Below are 22,027 nucleotides of genomic sequence, written 5' to 3' on the forward strand. Positions count from 1 at the left end.
CCTCTCTGGGTGCCGGTTCCCTTCTCTGCCCCACACGACCCAGCTAGCAGTGGGGCGGCCAGAGAAGAATCAGCAACAACACCCCGGGCATCCGTGGGGCGCGAGGGGAAACTCTCCGGTCTCGGCAGCATAACCGTGGTGTGCTCCATGGCAGAGCAACAGAGAAGAGACGGGTACAACTGAAGTGCCAAAACTGAAGATATTTCATAAATAAAAGGGCACAAACAAGGGTGCAAAACAAAACATAAAGAGGCTGCTTCAGAAGATGCCAAAGTGAGGTCAACACAGGTAGACAGATATAGATATAGATATAGATATAGATGATAGAGATAGAGATAGAGATAGAGATAGAGATATAGATTACATAGATATAGATAGCTATAGCGATAGCTATAGCTATAGATTCAGCTATAAGTAGAGATAGAGATAGAGATAGAGATAGAGATAGAGATAGAGATAGAGATATACATACATCTATATAGTCTTTCATGGCAAGTTCCAGAAGCCTTCTGGCCAATCACCGGCTGTTGATCTGCATGGCCACTCCCAGTCAGTCCCAGAGTCCTTTACTCTTCATGATATGCTCACCATAAGTTCTCTGGGTGTCATCCGTTGTGGCTTCTCTTCTCCCGAGTCTTCGTGTTGGTCGTTGATTGTCTGATGTGTGGCCACTGCATGGCCCATCCCCTCCAGGACAAGCTCCCACAACTGCCCCCTTTTTGGTTTTATTTAAAATGAAAGGTCTAACAATCGTAGTAAAAATAATAACCTTGATCTAACTAAAAACAACACAATACTTGATAGACATTAACTAAACTTGAGAATTAAAGAAACAGGCGGGTTGATATTGCGGAGCATAACTAAACAATAAGTAAATCCAATTTTTATTTCCCCTCACTTCTGAGGGCCCGAGTCCCAGGCAGCTCTCCGTCACTTCATTCCCCCTCACTTACCCACAAAACAAAAGAGAACAGAAAATCAAAAGGACTTGTGGTGGCACCCTCCCCTGGTGCCCTTCACCAACTACACAAATCAAAAGGAGAGGTTTTGTGGGGGACTAGCCTGTGGGGGACCTTACGGCGGGGCTGGGCACGGGTCTCCTGTGGGGGCAACAGAGCCCTTCCTCCGGCTGTACGGAGGCTGCCGGCTCTCCTGCCTAAATAAATAAAATAACTGGGTCGACTGGCTCCTGGGGGTCGCCTACGTCCGTAATCTCTGAAACATGAATTACAACAAAAATCGGGGACTGCTAATACAATAGGAAAGTGGGAGCAGGGTTGGGGGCTGTCGCAAAGTGGGTTAGGGTAGAATCCGGGGAGGCATGGCCGCTACCGTCCTGGCAAGGGCACAGAAAAGGAGGGGAGATGGCAGATGGCTGGTGGCTGGCCTGTGCTCTTGAGCAGGTTCCATCTCCAGTCCTGTCCTTCTCAGGGATAGTGGGTTCAGGGAAGCGGGGGATGGAATACGAGAACTGGGAAAGGAAATTGGTTAAATATTGTGCAACTAAAATTTAAATTTAAGTGATCGTCAAATATACCCTCAATTACCACCAAACATCGCAAAGTAAATGATTTTCAATAATCCCTATATGATCACTGGATATCACTAATAAGGTATCAAACGTACATTGAGACAAAAAACAGGAGTCCATGGGAAAGGTTAAAGTCTAGGGGACGTTCTTCCAGAGCATAGACCCAAGAAGTCCCCCAGCAGGCCCACAGGCCTCCACACTGGCTCACGCAGATCCAAACTGCACCAGTTTTCACTCCCTCATGTAGGCCTTAGTTCCCGTGGCAGAACTCGCCTTCCCACTGGACACTCGCCTGTGCCTGAGCCTGTGGAGAAGCCAGGCTCCCTCCCCCTCTGCCCACAGCAACACAGACACTCCCAACCTTTCCCAAGAGCTGCAGCGCAACCACAGCCACAGCAGCAACCCCAGCAGTGACACCACTGCTCTGCTCCGTTTTGCCCCACTCTGCTCCTCTAGTCACAGCTGCAAGCCTGTCTCTCCACAACAGGTTGTGCCTGGCGGCAACAAAGCCACAAGACTTCTGCCCGCTTCCAATCCATGCCACAAACCCCATCTATGGCTCTTCCCACATTTAAGAAACACCTGACCATTCCGAAGCAAATTTAGACCTTAATGACAGGGTGAGAACAAAGGGAAGCTTCCAACACAGTGAAGGTTTTATTTATTATCCTATTTATTTCCACTATCAGTCTAAACAAACTACAAACTACGAGCTAGAAACTAGGAACTAGGAAGTAGAATAAACAACTATGGCCTCTTCCAGGGCTAGAATCTCCTCTCGGCCATAAACTGCTGCGTTGCCACGATCAGAGGCGTCAGGCTGGAGGTCGGCTCGGCGGAGGTTACAAACGGATGCTGCCCAAAGAGAAAAAGAAGAAATTAATTTCTACTTACCTCCCAGGCTGAAACAGGCTTTCTCTGGCAACAAGAAAGATACAGAAAGGAGGGCATTCTGTGCACCTCTGTCTCCACATCCAGGACCTTGCTACATGGGGCCAACATGGCTCCCAATCCCACAAATCCATTAATTCAGATGTCTTCAGCTGAAGGAGATTTGGTCTAGGTGACCTTGAAAGGCTCCTTCCAACCCATCCTAGGCCAGGATTCTCCTCTCTTTTCCTTTGAAAAGCCCCCCAGACTGGAGATTCTTAGGAGCGGGGCCCATCCGAGGCCTTGGACTTGAGCAGATGAGGAGCCCCTGGCAGTGGGTGGCTGGCGCATCCGGCAGCCGCTTTGCCTTTTACCTGCAGAAGTTCCTGGGCAGACCAGCGCCTGTCCTCGTCCGTCTCCAGGCAGCAGTGCAGAAAGTCTCGCAACCAAGCGGACTGTTGCCTGGGGTTCTGCAGCTTCGGGCTGCCCCTGGTGCTTATCAGCTGTTGAACCTAGAGCAGAAGGAAATGCCACGCTCTACCTGCCTCTTTCACACCCCAAACTGCTCACACAGACCCCACCGGACAAGCTCCGCTCTCCAGTGGCTCTTTACTCCCTGCCCGAGGGTGGCAGATACCTTTCCTGCCCCTACTAAAAGAACCCAAAGCCCGAGGCAGCCATAGCCAGTCCAATATGCAAAGGCTCTTGCCTTGGCCCCTGATTTCATTGGCTGATGGAATTAGGAGCAACTCCATCAGCAAAAGCACCCTTTGCTTCTCTGAGCACTGACACCAGCTCTACAGGCGATGCGGAAGACAGACTTTTATCTAACTCTACTATTTCCAAGGATTATTCCATCAAATGCAGCTCAGCACTGCTCACTGCTCCCTTAGGCAAAGCTTCCATCAAGCAAAAGGCATCGTGAGGTTTTGGTGCAGTTCGTGATCAAATGCCAAGGGGATAATCTGGACAAGAAGCACGAGAGACTATGCAGCCTGGAACCCGTCATTTTCAGCTGCTAGCAAGCTTCCCAAGCAGAAGAATGGGAGCAGATTTTGTCCGAGTGACAGCAGTATCTGAGAGTAGTTGCAGCGTACCGTGCGGGAGGTCATCATCAGGTAAGGAGGCGCTCCTTCCACCATCTCCATCCCCACAATGCCAAAGGACCAGATGTCCACTTTGGGGCCATAGGGCTTCCTGCTGAAAATTTCTGGCGCCATCCAGTAAGTTGTCCCAACAGCCGATCTCCGTTTGCTCTGCTCAGCGGTGAGCTGAGCAGAAAGGCCAAAGTCAGCTGAGGAGAAAAAAACCATTCTGATCAAGCCAGCGTGAATTAGGGAAGCCAACAAAAGAATTCCCCACGGTACCAATGTCCAAGAAGGCAGTGTGGAATCCCAGCTGCAAAGGGGCCCTGCTGCCATTCCTCAGGCCTGCAGCCGAGGAAATACGGAATTGGCCACTTAGCAAAAGCCCCCAGTTTCAGGCAGTGGCTTTTAGTCCCCTGAAGCTATTAGACTGCAACTGCCTTGCTTGGGAAGGATCACACACAAGCCAAAGGCACCCCCTACCCCTTCTTCCCAGCAACACCTCCCTGCGCCTTGTGGCTGTGCTCTGCGCTCACAGCAGGGCAGCCTGCACTGCCACGGGCATCAGGGAACCGGCAGTCACCCAAAGGCAGCCCCACACCGCAGCCCGCCACGGCTGAGCCTGGCCAACAACACCCACCCAACTTGACAGATCCGTCCAAGCCCAGGAGAATGTTGTGGCTTTTGACGTCTCGGTGGATCACTTGCTTGGAGTGAAGGAAATCCAGGCCTTGCAGGCACTGAGAGAGGAAAAAGCAACACGAGCCTAAGTGGATTTCGTCCCACAAGCAGGGAAGTGGCACATCTGACTTCCTGGGGGATGGTGAGCCATGGCAAGACAGGCTGCTGGCAAAGGCAGCAGAGCCTGCTGCTCCAACACGAGGACAGCAGTGCTTTTCTAAGTGCGGGTGTGTTTGCTTTTGAAAGAGAAAGGGCAATTGTTCCTCTGGCCAGTGCCCTGCAAACACAGACTCAAGAAGCACTGCTGCCGTGGCTGTACTCTCTCCAGCCAGACAACAGTGGCTGCTTTTGCCAACACCACGTTGGCTGCCAGGCTCTCCTTTCAGGCTGAGCTCTGTGAGAGTCCTGCGAGTATCTCTTTGTCTTTGCCACTTGCTTGACATGGTGCCAGCAGCACCTTTGCTCTTAGGAAGGAATGCGGAAGGAATGGGAAGGAACGCAGCGCACACAGGCTCCAGGCAAGTGTTTAGAGAGGCAAAGACAAACACCCTAGAAGAAGGGCAGGGACACTGGCAGGCACTTCCGATGCTCTTGCTACTGCCAGTTATAAGAGAAAGGCAGAAAGGAAGCTCGGAAGGTGAAATCTCTCCTCTCCTTATCACCCATTTGGAAGGACCATCCCGACCAAGCTGTGGGAAGCACAAGCGCCATCCCTTACCTCCCGAGAGACAGCTGCTATCTCTCCTTCTGCCATACGAATCTCCCTAATGACATCGTGTAAAGAACCTCCGTCCATGTACTCCATCACCAGCCAGACTTCCTCGTCCACCAGGTAGCTGAAGGGAGGAAACAACAGCCTGGAGATGAATGCGTGCACTTCCTGATGGATTCTCCTTCCTGTGTCTCTCTCAGAAGAAGACAGGAGGAAGTCAATAATCATTGGCTATGCTCTCCAGGGCTTGAACTCAATCTACAGTGTTTTGTCAGCACATAAGACCCGTGGGAAAAAAAATCAAATGCCAAACCAAACAAAACAATGTGGAGAGAGGACAGGAACTTTGAGGCTGTTGGCTCAAGAAAGACAGGGCCAAGTCCGCTCTTTGAAAGCACACGTCAAACTAGGTATGCCAGCAAAGATTAATGCAGCCCCAATGCAATCTCCTCCCAAGACACTGTCGATCAGTCCAGAAACAGGAATTAACAGCTCCATCCTCTGTCAGCTCCATCCTCTGCCAGCGGTTGAACCGCTGCCTTGCAGGATGTGGATGACCTTTCATGGCAGAACAGCAGAACCACTCACCTGTCTAGAAAGGTCACAAGATTGGCGTTCTTATTGCCACGCATGACCTGGATTTCATTCAGGCACAGTTCACTGCTGCTCTCTTCCAGGAGACTAATTTTCTTTATGGCCACCTACAACGACATGGAAAACCGTGAACCAAAGTCTGTGGCGCAGGACCACAAGGGGAAGACGGAGACAGTGATTATGGGATGATGGAGCTGGGCTGGGCCAAACCGCCTTGTGGCTGGACATCAGACCGCTTGCTTGGGCACCTCCCAGGACAAAGAGCCAGATACCCTTTGCCTTGTAAACCTGGGAGAAACATGGTCTAAGCTCTCCACCGCAAAGCTCTAACAACACAGGCTGTGCCCACAGTCTTCCCCCAGGGCCTTACTTTATCATCCCCATTTTCATTCACACACCCCTTGCAAGCAGGAAGCCATTTTGTGCCGGTAAGAATGGAGCAAAACTGCTGGGAAACCTTTGGCACTTCTAGGGGGCTTGATCATTACTCCAGCAACCACTGGCATTCTCCATTGCACAAGAACAAAGCAAACCCTTGCAGACATGACAGATAAAATGCCGTCCTAAAACAGCACTGCAGAAGCCGTGGCGCTGCTTGACGCTTACCTCTTCTCCTGTGGCAGTCTCCACTGCCATGCACACCGTGCCAAAACCCCTAGAAACAAAAGAGCAGCAGAGAAAGAAGAAGTCCTTTAGTCCCTGCAAGTGCAGGACACCGCGGTCCAACCGCGGAAAAAAAGTCCCGGGGCAAACAGTAAATGGAACACGACAGATTCTCGTCTGGGTCTTTTCTCCCTTTTCTCTTTCTGTATCTGTGCATGTGTGGGATTTTTCCAGGCACATGCCGGTTCGGCCTTCTCACACCTCTCCTTGGAGTCTATCTGCCAAATTCAAGCACCACCACTCAGGCCTTCTGAGAAGTCTGAAGCCATGTAAGAGCCATTGGAGGAAAGCCTCCAGACACAGATCCTTTCTCCAGCTTCCAAGGAAAATAGTGTCCAGCCACAGCCTGCAGCCACAGCTGGAGCAGGCAAAGGCTTCCACTGTTGCGCACACAAATGGAGAAGTACTCAAAATAGAGGATCCTTAGACGGCTGTGTTCTGGGTCCAGAGCCATTGGCAGCTGCTTCTCTTTGGTGCACCAGACACAGGAAGGGCTCTACTTTTCTGGCCACTTCAGCTATAAATGCTGACCAGTACTTAGAGATCATCAGGCATCATCTTAACGCAGTGTCTGAACAGCTTTGGAGCTTGCCTGCTGTCACTCTGGGGAGGTGTGACACCAGCAAAATGCACCACCCCCCGCTGTGAAGAAGGAGCTGTGGCTGCACTCACCCTTTGCCAATCGTTTCCAGTTCTGTGTACTTAGCCTCAGGATCTCCCTCGCTCACCAGCATCTCTGTAAAAATCCCAAGGAAAGATGTTCACTTCAGAAGAGGTCCCACCCTGCAGCAGATCAGAAAGGCAGCCCCACTGTCTGGGACACTCTGCCCTTTCAACTCAGTCAGCTGGGAAACACCACCACCACCACAACCAAAACCACCACCACCACCACCACCACCACCACCACCACCACCTCAAAAACAACAGCAGCAAGACAAGCAGCCCTGCAGCACAGATGGCCTGCCCAAAACTAGAAGTCTACACTAAAATCTAAGCACATCGAGAAACAGTCAGAGGAGACAGGGATCAGAAAACTGCAACCAGGAGAAGTGATTGTTGTCTACAAACATTAAGGGCAGCAGGAAAAACAAAACCTTTCTGTTCTTGGCCATGAACACTCTGTGACATTCAACAAAAGCTTTCATCCTTGCAAACACCCAAGGCATCTTGGGTTCTGGAATCAATTCTTATCAACAGCTGCCCTTTCCAGAACAGGAAGAATATTGCAAAGTGCTTCCAGCAGAGCCGAGATCTCCAGCTTTAAGCAGGACTTTGCCTAAACAATGCCCCTCTGCCTTTCAAGAGCAGCAGCTTATGTTATACCCTACTGTGATGGGCCTCAGGAATGAGGTCCCTCAGCCTTTAGGCCAGGCTAAGTTCTGAAGATGACCTTGGCTGTGCCCCACAGGAGCTGGGCCCCACAGGAGCTCCTTGAGGCCTACTCATTCGCTAGGTCACAGCCTCCTGCTCAGCCAGAAACAACCTCTGTTTTCTTTTTGGCATAGAGGGAAGCTCAGGCAAAGCCAAACCAGGCCCAGCTGCCCTCAGAGGCAGGAGCAACACCCCAGGGACCCCTCACCACCTCAAAGCACAACAGCAGGTCCTGTGTGGAGGCCACAGGACCTGGCACTCAGCTGAGGAGGAGCAGGAGGTGGGACAGCTCTTGCTGACACGCGCACACACAAGGCACTGCTCCGGCGGACAAGGATCACAAAGCACATACTCAGCATGGCCAGGCACTTGTCCTCTGTCCTCTCTCCCAGCTGCTCTCTGCTGCCAGAGGAACCAGTCGTGCTCCAGCTGCTGCCAGAGGAACTAGTCGTGCTCCAGGTGCACGAGCTGCTCAGGCTTGAGTTTCCAGCTTGGGGACTGGAGGCTTCTTCAGGGCCTTCAGCTGCAGCTCGTGCAGGTACCAGGACACAGGAGGTGGAGCTCTGGGACAAGAAATTCATTTGGGTCACAAACATGCCTGCACGTCGGAGGTGCCCCTCCGATCCCATTTCAAATGCAAGCTCCTAGGAAGACGCTGCTGGCCACACCCAGGGCTCTTCACCTCTCAGCTTTCGCAGCCCACTTCTCCAGCTCAAGGCGCAAAATCCAAAGGCTGCTTTTACATGACGGACAAAATGACACCAAAGACACTGCTAGCCAAAACAGGCACTTACTGACGTGGGCTGCTCAGGCCGCAGGCTGACAGCAGGGGCAGGTTCATTGGCAGCGGATTCCTCCTCTTCAGCCTCTTCCTCGGGTGCAGAGGCAGCCAGAGCAGGTGCTGACGCTGCCCCTGTGCTCTGTGGGCAGACAGCAGCATGAGGGTCAGGAAAGAACCTGTCATTCAGAACCTTCGGTATATTCAGCTACAGGCCCCGCTGCAACTCAGCTGTTCCTTTAGCTACTGACTGACTTTAGCTGTTCTGTGGGGAGGGCCTGGTCCCTCCTGGGGACAGTGTCTCCTCATATCCTGCAAGGCTGTGAACTGCATCTTTGCACTGCTCTCTTCACTGGGGACAAGGAGCCTGCACAGCCACTGGGCACAAAGGGCTTCACTTGTACCCCAGGAGCATCCCAAGACATCCTAATGCTACCTCTTGTCTCTGGCTAAGACAAATTCACAGCCCCTGTCAGAACAGTAGGAAAGCGATGCCTAAGCGTCCAAGTTCCACACCCCTTTTCCAGGCCTCACAGGCTGGGGGAAGTGCTCTGGAAGAGCTGGAAGGATTCCAGCCCTCAGCATCTTCAGCCAGGCACGGGAGGTGCTGTCTGACCAGAAACTTGCAGCTATGCTTTGTTCCAGCCACAGGACTACCCAGAGGTGCCACTTACTGATGCTGGATGCTCAGGCCCTGCAGTGGCAGCAGGTGCACTTTGGTGGGAATCTTCCTCCCCTTCGGCCTCTTCTTCAGGAAGACGTGCAGCCAGAGGAGGCTCACAGGTTGGTTTTGGGCTCTGCAGACAGACAGCAGTGTGAGGGACTGGTAACCTTCTTTATATTCAACTCTAGAGCCAGATGCACTAAGGAGAAATCATCTGCACAGAAATGGCATTCTAAGTTGTTCAAACTCAAGTAGAATGGGCCAATTCGATGGGACTGCACTCTCTTCTACAGGAGAAATTCTATCATGGCTTAAAGCACCAAGCAACCCCACTTTCAGCTGCTTAAAAGCTCTGAAAAGGAACTGGAGGAAACAGCCCGGGATCCAACTCCTTCTGCAGCTGCTACTGCTGCTGCTGCTGCAGCTGCTTCTGCGAAGAGCCTGCACTGTACTTCCATTCATCCAAGCAGGCTGGCGCTGGACTGCAACAGGCCCAGCTCACAGCTTGCTCCACAATTGTCAAAAGCTACCAACGCCAAAGGCTCCTTTCCCACTCACCCAAGGACCGGATTCTCTCCAGGCACGGGTGACGTGACCTGCAACACACAAGGGAAAAAGAACCAGATGCTGTAAGAAAACTGCCTGTGCTGGGCAAGCCCACCAGAAAGTCACCAACCCAAAGACAGATCATTCTGTTTTCACTACGTCACTCCAGCAGCAAGCCTTGTGTCACACAGCAAGCAAGACAACAGCACAAACCACTGCCTCGTGTCTACCTTCTGTCCTCTTTGGCCACTCAACCCATAGAAACTTGAGACTGAGAAAGTCTGAGTGGTTCTGTACTAGGCATTACAGCTTCTGCCCCACCCCATCCAGCAGGAGCTACAGCTCCTCTCTTTCCTGTACTTTAGTTTTCTGAAGAGATTGCATGCAGCAATTGCCATGGGCTTACTGAAAGCCTTTCCCCAAAATAGCTTTGCCCAAGTCCCCCTTAACCATGGTGGCAGTTCTGTGGTGACACAGCACAGGAACAGCTCCTGGGTTCAGCAGCACACAAGAACTCCTCTGAAATGTCTATCTCAGAGGCCTTTTCCAAGCTGAGTCTGTGGTTTCATCACAGAACAAATGGCTCTTCTAGCACGCAGGAAGTGTCAAGTTCCACAGGCACGTCCTGGGATGAGGGAATGCAGACAAGAAGACTTGAACTGAGGGACTTTCCCTCAGTCCTGGAGAGCAGCGCACAGCTTTCACAAGGACTCCTGTCAAGCTCTCCCAGTCTTCCTATCTTGGAAGTTGTCTTGCTTGAGCCAGCAAACTGGGGAGATTCCAGACTCCATTGCCACAGGCTATGCCACGGGAGGAGCGGAACCCCTGCAGGCTACATTACAAATGCTGCCCCGCGCCCCACTGGCTAGAGACACCCCCTTCTTAGCTGCAGCTGTTGACAGCAGCTTTACCCAACTAAAGGCCTCTTGGTGGCATTTTGGTTTCCATATGCCGCACTGAACAAAACAGTCCACTTACGTGCCAGGTGGGTGAAAAAGTACCCAGAATAAGCCAAGGAGAAAGCCGTGCAAACTGCAGCACACACCCTCTCCATGGCTCGAGCAGTGCTGCTCAAGTCTGCACCAGACAACGCCTGTGGGGAAGAAACAAAAATACTCAAGAGTCCTGCTGGCAGAGACCTCGGCGATCAGCAGGTTCCGCCTGCAGCGAGCGTGCCACAGAGCTGCTCTGCGCACTGAGCCCTTCCGGGCCTCGGCACAGCAACTTTGCCTTGACAACGCTGGGATGCGGCCGCTGACATCACAATAGCAGCCACCCTAGGCTGGTTTGTGAATTCATGCATAGAACCAGGCCTTCTCTACAGCTCAGGCCAAAAAAAGCCTGCAAAGCTCTCCTCTGCTACAAAGCAACACAAAAAGCCCTCCTAGTCCAGAACCTGCTGCTCAAGGCATCTAAGAGTAACTCCAAGAACACACTAAGCCCCTGTAGCCCACACCGAGAAGCTGAGCACTGAGAAGGGACCAGGAGGTGAGGAACCACGCTAGTGGTCTTTGGCCACCAATGCTTCTGGCCAATAATGTTCCACCTGGACCTTCCTCAGCTCTTGAAAGCAGCAAACAAGGAGAAGCACTGCTTTAATTGCATTTAGAGCTTTCTCCTAGCTACAGAGACGAGGTCATGGATCTTTCAGCACTATTTCTTCCAAACATTGTACATCATAGCCATAGTAGGATTTCAGCAGGGAAATGCCATGACCGGAAATGCAAGGGGGATCCTTCTGTCTGGCTCCCTCTAGCACAGAGGCCTTGGCACCAAAGCACCACCACCATTTCCCCCCCCCAGCCCCAGCCCCCCCAGTTTTGTCCTTCCACAGTATTTCTTAGGACACGGGGCTGAGATGGGTGGCACAGAAGTGACAGCTCTGACACGTGGCTGAAACCATCAGGGCCAGGGTGGCATCTGGGACTGTATTTCCGCTCCAGCAGAACAAGGCAACCCAGAGTGGTGACACTGATACCAAGTGAGTTCAGCCAAGCCAAAAGGGAGCCCAGCCAAGCCAAACGGAGCCCAGCAGGGTGGGAGGAAGAGGCAGTGAAGCGGCAGAGCTGATTCCCATGCACACGCCCAGCATGGCGGACTGATGGTAGCGGCAGTACCAAACAGAGCTCTGCAGGGAGAGACACCCGTCACCATCGCCGCTGCCACCATCACTGCTGCAGAGAGGGAGCAGGAAACTGCCACTGCAGGTCCACAGCTGCTCCAGGCAGCACCAGCAGCCCCCATCTACCATCAGAATCATTCTGTAAGCCCTCGCCATCTTGTCTTTGTTCCAGGCGCCCCATGTGACACTTCACCTTTGTCGCTTAAGCCATTACCTCTTTTGCACAATTTTCTTCTTCTTGTTGTATACTGCTTTTTTTTTTTTTTTTCCTTACTACATTGTAACTCTAACATTTTTTGCCTCTCATAGATTGGTTTTTCCGTTGTTCCCCTCCATTGTCGTGGAGAAGGGGAGAGAGGAGAGGCGTTACAAGGACTATCTCAGGATGAGGACACAGAAAGGAGGGAAGGTCTTAGAAAGAACAAACAAGCCTCATGCTGCCTCTTTTGGATAAAGATAATAAAAGTGCAGGTTTCTTAATATCCAGCCACAAATCTTTGGAGTCTTGACAGCCAAGAAGCACAGGAACCCGGAAACCTTGTGGTGAGAGGCTAGAGATTGCTGGCTCAAAACATTTCAGGTGCTTGTATGCGGGGAAAGGGGCAGACCAAGCCTTGCTCTGGTGAGGTGTTGCCCTACTCTGCCCACCCCACACTGCCAGGCCTGTATCCCAGCCCAGCAGTGGCCGCTGATCCCTGGCACAGCAGAGGCAACGCTCCACACCTGTGTCTGGAACCCCTAACTCAGCTCCTAAAAGGCCGGGTGAGTGGGAGCCCCATGTTGGGGAAGGCCCCAGGAAAGCCAAAGGGTATTTAACTCCCGAGACATGGCAACCACATGTCTTGGCCCTACCTCCTCTTGGAATTCTATCAGCTGAACACCACTGGAACCAGGATTGGTAGCTATGTTGGTTCTTTTCTAGGTATTTTCTCTCCTTCTCTCTTCCCCTTTATTCTTCCAATTCCATCCTCTCAGATTTTTGAGTAACTTAAAATCTAACAGGCTTGGAGTTTGTGAAGTTGAATGGGCTAAGTTAATGCTTGATGGAATGTTTCATGTGGATTGAATCCCGCTCTAAATTTTTTGCCAAAGTTCTCTGATTTTCAGAAGTTGCCAGTGAAGATTATTTTTGTCATTCCGACCTCTTGAGAACGTCTTGTCAGTATTTCTCCTGCTTTTCTACGTCCGAGTACGTGAACAAGTTTAAGTCCTTTTAAAGTGTCCCATAGAGCAACGTTTTTGGGGCCTTACATTTTAACTGGCACAATGAGCAGGCTGTTCTTGAGGTGACATGGCCATTTTATACAGCAGTAACTGCTCATGACATAATAAAGGAGAAATAAATTTGCAGTCAAAGCTGCTATTTTCTGGCAGAAAAGTAATAGAATCCCACGCAGAAGCTGATCTCAACTGCTCTCCACTGGCAGACCTGCTAAAAGCTTATATATAAAGCTTGTCCAGCCCTAAAGAGAGATGGAGACTGAGAAAAGCCAGCACCATCCGCAGTTACTTGTGGAGAAAACATGAATTTTGGTAGAAGAAAAATTTAAAATCCCAGGAAAGGACCATGCCTGGTATCCATATGCATGGAGATTTGACTCAGAGAGCTGTAAGTTGCCAACAGCTAGAAAAGGAGCTGAATCAGTTGCAAATTGCCTTAGAGCCTGAAACAATAGCCAGCCTCAGGCCGCCGGAGCAGGAAGTGAATGCAGGGATGAAGCCAGCCCCCAAAACCTGAGAAGCCAGTTAAACGCGCTGGTCCAAAGCCAAAGAGCTTTAGACTTGCAACTGAACACGGCTGGGGAAGGCCTGGAACCAGCGTTTTCTAGACTCGAGGAACAGCCAGGCCTCCCTGACTGCAAGGTTACCCCCGCAGCCCTTGCGAGGGGTTTAATGCCTCCGAGTCAAACGCTGCCCTTCAGCCTAAACTCCGCCCACCCCTAAAACATACAGAGGGGGGCGCCCCGAAGATGATGTCACCTTCCTCCGCTCTCTGGAGGCGAGGTTCGACTCAGCAAAGCCAATCTTCTTCCCTCCTTCTCATCCCAAGCCCTGCCTGCTGATAAAGAAGCAATTTGCTTATCAGGAGGCAGTGTAGGGTAGTGGTACCTCCCTCTGCAACAGAAGTGGTTGAATTACACGGGAAAATTAGCAATGATCCCAAAGAAAGAGAAATGGAGAATGCTTTGAGAATTTTGCTAATGGGTGTGGGGGGCGGGGGGAAATGAAATAAATCCTTTTGGGAAAGAAGCGCATGGTGAAAAGCCCTGGTCTTTTGCCCGGGGAACAATCTGTTGCGTGAAGAGTTTGGACCCCTTGGAGCGGGGGAGAAGCCCCAAGCAATGCATGAGAAACAGCTGATGTCCCGTTTCCCTTCTTCTGGGTTATTGTAATTTAGTTCAAAATTTAAGGATCAAGATTAAAAAAACAAAATCTCGGGACCACCTCCAAAATTGGGTTGCGAGAGGGTGGTGAATTCAGCCATCCTAAGAGGCTTTCTGGAAATAAAATGGGGACTAAATGGAGAGTCCGTTTCCTTGTATTCTTAAAGAAGCTTTGCAGACTGCTCCTGCAGCGTCTCCTTCTGGCAGCAGTGGGTATTGAGCCCTGTCTGCCACCAGAGGCTGGAGGCCGAAATGCTGCCACTAGAGACTCTGTAGGAGAATCCTTAGGAGAAAATGCTTTTCTCCTCATGCAAGTTGGTTGTTTTGGTCTCACTAATAACCCTGAATGTTCAAGTATATCCTCACCAGGCAGGAGACTGGGTGTATGTCCAGACCTGGAATACAGAGCCGCTTCACCAGAAGCGAAAGGACTTTTGATGCCAGGGCTGTGAGATTTACAGCTCGAGACTCCCAAATTATGTGCTTAACGTTAGCTCTGGAGGCACGGAATTGTACTGGACAGTACAGTAAATGGAACTCCGCTGCAGATAAAGCTGCAATGGAACATTTCTGAAGTGAAAAGCATTCCATGGTTTATCTTTCTGCCCATTTCCAGAGCAATGTCCCTAGTATGGCAGCATGGCTGTTTGCTCCTGAATTAGTTAACCATGCTAGCAGGAGCTTGTACCTAGTGTCTATAATAGCAAGTATGGCTTTGAGTGCCAGAGGGGTAAGAGAACAAGAAAGAAAAGAGAGCCATGTCCTTTTCCCTGAGGACCACTCTAACATCACACACCTAGAACAAATACTACCTGACCCGTGGAAAAGAAATTTTGGCTTATGGACTGCAGTCTAAATTTGCAAAATAGAATGGAACAGAACGTGTAGATCCGACCAAAAGCCCATGTCACCTAAAACTGAAAAGGTCTCAAAAGGATGGTTGGCCACTCTAACTTTGGTTTGCCTACATGGTGCTAAGAATCCTCATCAGTATTGTTACGGCAGTGGATAATTTAAATAAGATAACTTTTGCAAAATAAGGCTTATTGGCGATTGTTGCTTTCTTGATGTCTTCTCAGTTTCTTTTTACAGGCTTTTTTTGTTGGTTTAATGAAAGGATCACCAAAACTTTCTGTGGCAGAGAAGACAAAAGAATACCAAGGGGATAGTTCCTCGGTCTGAAGCAGGTTCAAATGGGACTGAGTTTTCTCCTCCTAGAGGTGTTTCACGGAAAGATGAAGTGGTGACAGGACTGAAGAATTGCTCTTCTTCACCGCATTGAGTGTTTACATGTTTTTATCTTGCTACCTTTTAAGACATTTACGTGCATAGGTTTTAGATACGTTTGTTGCAAGCAATATTTTAAAAGTTTTGTATCTTCTCTCTGGTTGCCACAGTGGGGAGAGACAATTCCTCCCTACATTTATCTTAGGCAAATTTTTAGACCTCTTCCTGTCTCCTGAGAGCAAAGCACAAAATTACTCCACCAAGGCAAGTAGGTGTAATAATGGTAGGTGGTGTGTAGAGCATGATTGTGCACAAGAAAGGCATGTGGAACTGTGGGTGGCCCCTGGAAGGAAGGAAGGGGGCTTCCTGGAAGGAGGAGGAAAAGGGGCTGACAGAGGAGCAGAGGTGGCAGCTGGAAAACTCTCTCCAGCTGTAGACCAAGAAGGCATAAGTGGTAAAGCTGACGGAAGACAAGAAGAAAGAAAGAGTTTGGGTTTGAGAACCACTGAAGCGTTAGGTAAAGTCAGGAAGGTATTTGGTCGGAAGCCTTGACTGAAATGAGATGCTGGGGAGGTTGGAGCCTCTTGAGTTTTGTTATATCTTTGATCCCCAGCCCTGAGACAATCCAGACTACTAGGACAATGAAGTCATTTCAGATGGCTTTATTGAGAAAGGTTGCTCTGCTGTCATTTTCTGAAAGGCACTGAAATGATCCCTCTCTGGGTGCCGGTTCCCTTCTCTGCCCCACACGACCCAGCTAGCAGTGGGGCGGCCAGAGAAGAATCAGCAACAACACCCCGGGCATCCGTGGGGCGCGAGGGGAAACTCTCCGGTCTCGGCAGCATAACCGTGGTGTGCTCCATGGCAGAGCAACAGAGAAGAGACGGGTACAACTGAAGTGCCAAAACTGAAGATATTTCATAAATAAAAGGGCACAAACAAGGGTGCAAAACAAAACATAAAGAGGCTGCTTCAGAAGATGCCAAAGTGAGGTCAACACAGGTAGACAGATATAGATATAGATATAGATATAGATGATAGAGATAGAGATAGAGATAGAGATATAGATTACATAGATATAGATAGCTATAGCGATAGCTATAGCTATAGATTCAGCTATAAGTAGAGATAGAGATAGAGATAGAGATAGAGATAGAGATAGAGATATACATACATCTATATAGTCTTTCATGGCAAGTTCCAGAAGCCTTCTGGCCAATCACCGGCTGTTGATCTGCATGGCCACTCCCAGTCAGTCCCAGAGTCCTTTACTCTTCATGATATGCTCACCATAAGTTCTCTGGGTGTCATCCGTTGTGGCTTCTCTTCTCCCGAGTCTTCGTGTTGGTCGTTGATTGTCTGATGTGTGGCCACTGCATGGCCCATCCCCTCCAGGACAAGCTCCCACAACTGCCCCCTTTTTGGTTTTATTTAAAATGAAAGGTCTAACAATCGTAGTAAAAATAATAACCTTGTTCTAACTAAAAACAACACAATACTTGATAGACATTAACTAAACTTGAGAATTAAAGAAACAGGCGGGTTGATATTGCGGAGCATAACTAAACAATAAGTAAATCCAATTTTCATTTCCCCTCACTTCTGAGGGCCCGAGTCCCAGGCAGCTCTCCGTCACTTCATTCCCCCTCACTTAACCACAAAACAAAAGAGAACAGAAAATCAAAAGGACTTGTGGTGGCACCCTCCCCTGGTGCCCTTCACCAACCACACAAATCAAAAGGAGAGATTTTGTGGGGGACTAGCCTGTGGGGGACCTTACGGCGGGGCTGGGCACGGGTCTCCTGTGGGGGCAACAGAGCCCTTCCTCCGGCTGTATGGAGGGTGCCGGCTCTCCTGCCTAAATAAATAAAATAACTGGGTCGACTGGCTTCTGGGGGTCGCCTACGTCCGTAATCTCTGAAACATGAATTACAACAAAAATCGGGGACTGCTAATACAATAGGAAAGCGGGAGCAGGGTTGGGGGCTGTCGCAAAGTGGGTTAGGGTAGAATCCGGGGAGGCATGGCCGCTACCGTCCTGGCAAGGGCACAGAAAAGGAGGGGAGATGGCAGATGGCTGGTGGCTGGCCTGTGCTCTTGAGCAGGTTCCATCTCCAGTCCTGTCCTTCTCAGGGATAGTGGGTTCAGGGAAGCGGGGGATGGAATACGAGAACTGGGAAAGGAAATCGGTTAAATATTGTGCAACTAAAATTTAAATTTAAGTGATCGTCAAATATACCCTCAATTATCACCAAACATCGCAAAGTAAATGATTTTCAATAATCCCTATACGATCACTGGATATCACTAATAAGGTATCAAACGTACATTGAGACAAAAAACAGGAGTCCATGGGAAAGGTTAAAGTCTAGGGGACGTTCTTCCAGAGCATAGACCCAAGAAGTCCCCTAGCAGGCCCACAGGCCTCCACACTGGCTCACGCAGATCCAAACTGCACCAGTTTTCACTCCCTCATGTAGGCCTTAGTTCCCGTGGCAGAACTCGCCTTCCCACTGGACACTCGCCTGTGCCTGAGCCTGTGGAGAAGCCAGGCTCCCTCCCCCTCTGCCCACAGCAACACAGACACTCCCAACCTTTCCCAAGAGCTGCAGCGCAACCACAGCCACAGCAGCAACCCCAGCAGTGACACCACTGCTCTGCTCTGTTTTGCCCCACTCTGCTCCTCTAGTCACAGCTGCAAGCCTGTCTCTCCACAACAGGTTGTGCCTGGCGGCAACAAAGCCACAAGACTTCTGCCCGCTTCCAATCCATGCCACAAACCCCATCTATGGCTCTTCCCACATTTAAGAAACACCTGACCATTCCGAAGCAAATTTAGACCTTAATGACAGGGTGAGAACAAAGGGAAGCTTCCAACACAGTGAAGGTTTTATTTATTATCCTATTTATTTCCACTATCAGTCTAAACAAACTACAAACTACGAGCTAGAAACTAGGAACTAGGAAGTAGAATAAACAACTATGGCCTCTTCCAGGGCTAGAATCTCCTCTCGGCCATAAACTGCTGCGTTGCCACGATCAGAGGCGTCAGGCTGGAGGTCGGCTCGGCGGAGGTTACAAACGGATGCTGCCCAAAGAGAAAAAGAAGAAATTAATTTCTACTTACCTCCCAGGCTGAAACAGGCTTTCTCTGGCAACAAGAAAGATACAGAAAGGAGGGCATTCTGTGCACCTCTGTCTCCACATCCAGGACCTTGCTACATGGGGCCAACATGGCTCCCAATCCCACAAATCCATTAATTCAGATGTCTTCAGCTGAAGGAGATTTGGTCTAGGTGACCTTGAAAGGCTCCTTCCAACCCATCCTAGGCCAGGATTCTCCTCTCTTTTCCTTTGAAAAGCCCCCCAGACTGGAGATTCTTAGGAGCGGGGCCCATCCGAGGCCTTGGACTTGAGCAGATGAGGAGCCCCTGGCAGTGGGTGGCTGGCGCATCCGGCAGCCGCTTTGCCTTTTACCTGCAGAAGTTCCTGGGCAGACCAGCGCCTGTCCTCGTCCGTCTCCAGGCAGCAGTGCAGAAAGTCTCGCAACCAAGCGGACTGTTGCCTGGGGTTCTGCAGCTTCGGGCTGCCCCTGGTGCTTATCAGCTGTTGAACCTAGAGCAGAAGGAAATGCCACGCTCTACCTGCCTCTTTCACACCCCAAACTGCTCACACAGACCCCACCGGACAAGCTCCACTTTCCAGTGGCTCTTTACTCCCTGCCCGAGGGTGGCAGATACCTTTCCTGCCCCTACTAAAAGAACCCAAAGCCCGAGGCAGCCATAGCCAGTCCAATATGCAAAGGCTCTTGCCTTGGCCCCTGATTTCATTGGCTGATGGAATTAGGAGCAACTCCATCAGCAAAAGCACCCTTTGCTTCTCTGAGCACTGACACCAGCTCTACAGGCGATGCGGAAGACAGACTTTTATCTAACTCTACTATTTCCAAGGATTATTCCATCAAATGCAGCTCAGCACTGCTCACTGCTCCCTTAGGCAAAGCTTCCATCAAGCAAAAGGCATCGTGAGGTTTTGGTGCAGTTCGTGATCAAATGCCAAGGGGATAATCTGGACAAGAAGCACGAGAGACTATGCAGCCTGGAACCCGTCATTTTCAGCTGCTAGCAAGCTTCCCAAGCAGAAGAATGGGAGCAGATTTTGTCCGAGTGACAGCAGTATCTGAGAGTAGTTGCAGCGTACCGTGCGGGAGGTCATCATCAGGTAAGGAGGCGCTCCTTCCACCATCTCCATCCCCACAATGCCAAAGGACCAGATGTCCACTTTGGGGCCATAGGGCTTCCTGCTGAAAATTTCTGGCGCCATCCAGTAAGTTGTCCCAACAGCCGATCTCCGTTTGCTCTGCTCAGCGGTGAGCTGAGCAGAAAGGCCAAAGTCAGCTGAGGAGAAAAAAACCATTCTGATCAAGCCAGCGTGAATTAGGGAAGCCAACAAAAGAATTCCCCACGGTACCAATGTCCAAGAAGGCAGTGTGGAATCCCAGCTGCAAAGGGGCCCTGCTGCCATTCCTCAGGCCTGCAGCCGAGGAAATACGGAATTGGCCACTTAGCAAAAGCCCCCAGTTTCAGGCAGTGGCTTTTAGTCCCCTGAAGCTATTAGACTGCAACTGCCTTGCTTGGGAAGGATCGCACACAAGCCAAAGGCACCCCCTACCCCTTCTTCCCAGCAACACCTCCCTGCGCCTTGTGGCTGTGCTCTGCGCTCACAGCAGGGCAGCCTGCACTGCCACGGGCATCAGGGAACCGGCAGTCACCCAAAGGCAGCCCCACACCGCAGCCCGCCACGGCTGAGCCTGGCCAACAACACCCACCCAACTTGACAGATCCGTCCAAGCCCAGGAGAATGTTGTGGCTTTTGACGTCTCGGTGGATCACTTGCTTGGAGTGAAGGAAATCCAGGCCTTGCAGGCACTGAGAGAGGAAAAAGCAACACGAGCCTAAGTGGATTTCGTCCCACAAGCAGGGAAGTGGCACATCTGACTTCCTGGGGGATGGTGAGCCATGGCAAGACAGGCTGCTGGCAAAGGCAGCAGAGCCTGCTGCTCCAACACGAGGACAGCAGTGCTTTTCTAAGTGCGGGTGTGTTTGCTTTTGAAAGAGAAAGGGCAATTGTTCCTCTGGCCAGTGCCCTGCAAACACAGACTCAAGAAGCACTGCTGCCGTGGCTGTACTCTCTCCAGCCAGACAACAGTGGCTGCTTTTGCCAACACCACGTTGGCTGCCAGGCTCTCCTTTCAGGCTGAGCTCTGTGAGAGTCCTGCGAGTATCTCTTTGTCTTTGCCACTTGCTTGACATGGTGCCAGCAGCACCTTTGCTCTTAGGAAGGAATGCGGAAGGAATGGGAAGGAACGCAGCGCACACAGGCTCCAGGCAAGTGTTTAGAGAGGCAAAGACAAACACCCTAGAAGAAGGGCAGGGACACTGGCAGGCACTTCCGATGCTCTTGCTACTGCCAGTTATAAGAGAAAGGCAGAAAGGAAGCTCGGAAGGTGAAATCTCTCCTCTCCTTATCACCCATTTGGAAGGACCATCCCGACCAAGCCGTGGGAAGCACAAGCGCCATCCCTTACCTCCCGAGAGACAGCTGCTATCTCTCCTTCTGCCATACGAATCTCCCTAACGACATCGTGTAAAGAACCTCCGTCCATGTACTCCATCACCAGCCAGACTTCCTCGTCCACCAGGTAGCTGAAGGGAGGAAACAACAGCCTGGAGATGAATGCGTGCACTTCCTGATGGATTCTCCTTCCTGTGTCTCTCTCAGAAGAAGACAGGAGGAAGTCAATAATCATTGGCTATGCTCTCCAGGGCTTGAACTCAATCTACAGTGTTTTGTCAGCACATAAGACCCGTGGGAAAAAAAATCAAATGCCAAACCAAACAAAACAATGTGGAGAGAGGACAGGAACTTTGAGGCTGTTGGCTCAAGAAAGACAGGGCCAAGTCCGCTCTTTGAAAGCACACGTCAAACTAGGTATGCCAGCAAAGATTAATGCAGCCCCAATGCAATCTCCTCCCAAGACACTGTCGATCAGTCCAGAAACAGGAATTAACAGCTCCATCCTCTGTCAGCTCCATCCTCTGCCAGCGGTTGAACCGCTGCCTTGCAGGATGTGGATGACCTTTCATGGCAGAACAGCAGAACCACTCACCTGTCTAGAAAGGTCACAAGATTGGCGTTCTTATTGCCACGCATGACCTGGATTTCATTCAGGCACAGTTCACTGCTGCTCTCTTCCAGGAGACTAATTTTCTTTATGGCCACCTACAACGACATGGAAAACCGTGAACCAAAGTCTGTGGCGCAGGACCACAAGGGGAAGACGGAGACAGTGATTATGGGATGATGGAGCTGGGCTGGGCCAAACCGCCTTGTGGCTGGACATCAGACCGCTTGCTTGGGCACCTCCCAGGACAAAGAGCCAGATACCCTTTGCCTTGTAAACCTGGGAGAAACATGGTCTAAGCTCTCCACCGCAAAGCTCTAACAACACAGGCTGTGCCCACAGTCTTCCCCCAGGGCCTTACTTTATCATCCCCATTTTCATTCACACACCCCTTGCAAGCAGGAAGCCATTTTGTGCCGGTAAGAATGGAGCAAAACTGCTGGGAAACCTTTGGCACTTCTAGGGGGCTTGATCATTACTCCAGCAACCACTGGCATTCTCCATTGCACAAGAACAAAGCAAACCCTTGCAGACATGACAGATAAAATGCCGTCCTAAAACAGCACTGCAGAAGCCGTGGCGCTGCTTGACGCTTACCTCTTCTCCTGTGGCAGT

This window comes from Anomalospiza imberbis, unplaced genomic scaffold (assembly GCF_031753505.1).
Source record: "Anomalospiza imberbis isolate Cuckoo-Finch-1a 21T00152 unplaced genomic scaffold, ASM3175350v1 scaffold_57, whole genome shotgun sequence".
Lineage (NCBI taxonomy): Eukaryota > Metazoa > Chordata > Aves > Passeriformes > Viduidae > Anomalospiza > Anomalospiza imberbis.